The sequence below is a fragment of the Protopterus annectens genome, chromosome 11.part0, assembly GCF_019279795.1.
Source record: "Protopterus annectens isolate FY-2018-M chromosome 11.part0, PAN1.0, whole genome shotgun sequence".
Classification (NCBI taxonomy): domain Eukaryota; kingdom Metazoa; phylum Chordata; order Ceratodontiformes; family Protopteridae; genus Protopterus; species Protopterus annectens.
The window spans coordinates 693,814,609-693,818,420 of NC_056745.1; the positions used below are offsets into that span (position 1 = coordinate 693,814,609).

The 3,812-nt window shown below is 35.9% G+C and overlaps 1 non-coding gene across 1 annotated transcript; it reads left to right on the forward strand.

Moving 5' to 3' along the window:
• The first annotated feature begins 538 nt into the window (after positions 1–538).
• TRNAE-UUC lies at positions 539–610 on the forward strand. Its single transcript has one exon. It is a non-coding gene; the product is annotated as a tRNA-Glu (tRNA).
• The last annotated feature ends 3,202 nt before the right edge of the window (positions 611–3,812 follow it).

The window sequence follows — 3,812 nt, forward strand, 5'->3', positions numbered from 1 at the left end:
ATATTACTGTTATGCTCATTATTATGAATTATATCTATCTCACTAGAATTTTCCCTAATATGGGGGCAAATCTATCTGCTCTACCTATAATTACTTCCTTTTTTACTTCTTCAATTAATTTGAATGGGTAGCCTCTCTGTAAGAACATTTGTTCTAAGAACTTACTTTCAACTATAAAGTCATTATTCTCCGAACACAATCGACTTCCCCTAACAAATTGTCCTTTGAGTAAACTACGTTTTTGGCTGAAGGGGGTGTGAACTTGTGAAGAAGAGATATGACTTTGCATATGTATCTTTCCTATATACTGCTGATTTAAATTTTCCATTTTCTTTATGTATAATGATATCTAGATAGTTCATTTTATCATATTGCATATTGTAAGTAAACCTTAAAAAGGTTGTATAGAATTCAAGAAACTTTTCTTCTGTATCATCCCACACTAGACATGTGTCATCCAAATATCATTTATAGAGTTTCCAGCACTTACTATATTTTGAATTTAGAATATATTTTCTCCCATACTGAGAGCTTCGTAGCATTGGTGGTATAGTGGTGAGCATAGCTGCCTTTCAAGCAGTTGACCCGGGTTCGATTCCTGGCCAATGCAAGAAATCTGTACTTTTAATATCTGCTGTGGCTGAGTGGTAATTCATGCAGTCTACTGTTTCCAAGGCCCTGGGTTCGAGACTGACAGGGGTATTTAGTCCCTCATTGACTCTCTTCAAGAGGAATCTTGATGAGTGGATGGGAGATCGTAGGTTTACCCCTGGTTTCACTTCTGTGTCACTGTTAGACAGAGGCACTGTATACTAACCTCGAAAAAGGGCATAGCAAAATTAATTTAAAATGGGTGGCGAAAGCCAAACACACTCTGGCTAGGCTTATAAATGCCCTAAGGCAGATAGCCTAGTATGAACCTATGGACCTATGAACCTATGAGAGAACAATATTAACATATGTGGGTGCACATTGTGCACCCATTGCTACTCCTTGAATCTGCTGGAAAACTCTCCTTCGAAATGTACATAGTTATTAGTCAACACAAGATCCATCAAACATAAACATAGTCTAAAATCCGTATGACTTAATGTTCCAGCATCTACCATAGCTTCTTCTAACCAAACTAATCCCACATCATGTGGGATTGACGAAAATAAATCAACTATGTCTATAATAATAAACATAATTCTTTCATCATAAATTTCCGGTCTTATCTGTCTAAGAAGATCCCATGAATCTTTTAAAGTATTATTACAAGTCACAGATAGAGACTTTAATTTACTATCCAAGAATCTAGCCAAAGGAACTGTAGCAGAACCTTCTGCTGTCACTATCAGTCGAAGGGGAGGATCTAATAGGTCTTTGTGCACTTTAGGTTTTCCAAATATACTAGGTACCTTAGGTCTCTCATTATGTAGGAAGTGAAATAATTTTAAATCTATTGATCCCTCTAGTAATAATTCATTCAATGTTAGAAAAATATTTTTATAAGAAATATTAATTGCATTTAATGACACTTTGGAATATTTCACATTATCTTCCAGTAAATTCATCACTTTAGATTCATAAGTTATAGTATCCATAAAAACTGTTCCCCTTCCTTTAGCTGGTGCCATAATTCTTAAATTATAGTTATTCTTGATTTCATCTAGGAGAACTTTTTCTGAGTATGAAATATTTGGGACCACTTTATTTTTCTCTATTACTTTCCTTATTTCTAATTCTAGAAGGTTCTCCAGATTTTTCAACTGAGGATGTAAAGGGGGTTATAGGTACTTTTCTTCGTTAAGGGGTTATTATGGGCTATATTATTTTCAGTATTCTTAAACAAGAGTTCTAAGTTTTTCTTCCTAATAAACAGTTTCAGGTCTATAATTACCTCATCTATTTCAGCCTTCCTTCTAGGTATAAACTTGAAACCCTTAGAAAAAAAGTTAAAAATGAACCTTTTGAATATCTGTTACACTATAATTATATATAGTATAGCCCTTAAATCTTACTAATACTCCTTCATTATGGATACTTTCTTCAGAACTATTACTGACTAGTGTCTTCTATCTTCCCTGTACCCCTCTCCCCATTTGGGATAATTGTATTTTATTGGTGTCTTGTTCATTAATCTCTCCGACCTTCAGAGGGGGTATTCTAAAGGGTCATTATAGTTATTATTATAACTCTGTCCTACATATTCTTCTTGAATCACTTCATTCTCAAGATGTGATGTACTAAATGTTGTATTTTTATTTCTTTGTTGAGGTCTTATATGTTCTCTAGGTTTGGGATATGCCCTAAGTTCCCTATATTCAGTAGTGTCCCTTTCTATCTTTCTATTTTTTCTTTTAAAGACATCATTACATTTTTTACCCACCTTTTCTAACATATATTCATACTTCTCCTTCTCCTTATTCACTGTATGTAATACATCATTTAAAATGCATTGGTTGACAGTTTCAATTTCTTTTATAAGAACTTCAATAGTTTTCTCATTTTCTCTGATAAGCAAACGCATTACATCAAAACCACACTGATCAAAAACTTTTAACAATTCCTTATAACATTCAGAACTTTCCCCTATTCTATTTGGGAATTTCCAGACTCTTAATCCCTTTGGGACAATCCCTAACTTAATGCATTCTTTCAGATAAATATTATCTAAATCTAGTGATTTATATTTAAATAAAAGACGTTCTAGTTTGTAAATACTATTATTATATGTGTCACTATCACTTCTATTAGCAACATTAGTATTTATAACATTCTCATGAAATACATACTTGTATGTTAAAAAAACTTTTCAAATCCAGTCCTTTTTCTTGTTGAGAAGCTAAACCAGCTTCAGCATTGTCTCTATACATCACCACCAACGCATTAGTGTTATTTTGACCAGAATTCACCAATCCAGTAGTTCCTGAGAATACAATCCTTGGAAATCCTTCCAAATCTTGATTTCTCCTTCCCTGTGATGTTCCGCCATCAGCCGTTTCCATTTCGACATTCCAGATATTGCCGAGTCCTGAAATCTTCTCCTTCCTGATTAGGGGGCAAAGAACAGGAAGAATATGTCTTTACCATTGAATGGCAAACCGGTGTGAGAGCTACGATCAGTTGTGTCAATTGGCCAATCAGAGTGCCGACTGCACTCATATCACCACCCTTTTCCTTCTCGGCATTGCTGGGTGTTGGAGTTCTTTCCATATCATTTTAAGTACCAGCAAACACTGTTCAAAAGACAAAAAAGTACCCAGAAATCACCAACACTTCAAAAATAGGCACTCAGGAAGCAATCCAACTCCAATAAAACACTTTTAGGTTCATAGGTTCATAGGTTCATACTAGGCTATCTGCCCAAGGGCATTTATAAGCCTAGCCCATAGTTATGTGGCTTTCGCCACCCCTTTAGTTTGAATAAAAACTATGCCTATCATTTTGCTGTGCCTCTGTCAAGCAGTGACACTGAAGTAATCCCTGGGGTATATCTGCAATCTCCCATCCATTGGTCAAGATTCCTCTTGAACAAGGCCAGAGAGGTGCTCTGCCTCACATGTACCGGGATTTTGTTCCACAGCATAGGGAGTCTCTGGGTGATGAATCTGTCCCTCCAGCACGTTCTATTTATAACCGTGTCAAGGTTTAAGTCTCCCGCCCTTGTGGTTCTGAGGGATCTAGATTTTTGAGGTGAAGCATATTCATCAAATCTGGGTTTGACATGGCCTTATATGTCAGGCACAGGTCACCTCTGAGCAAGCGGTATGAGACTGAATAGAGCTGGAGTTCTTTCAGTCGGGCAGCATAAGACATATTTTGAGACC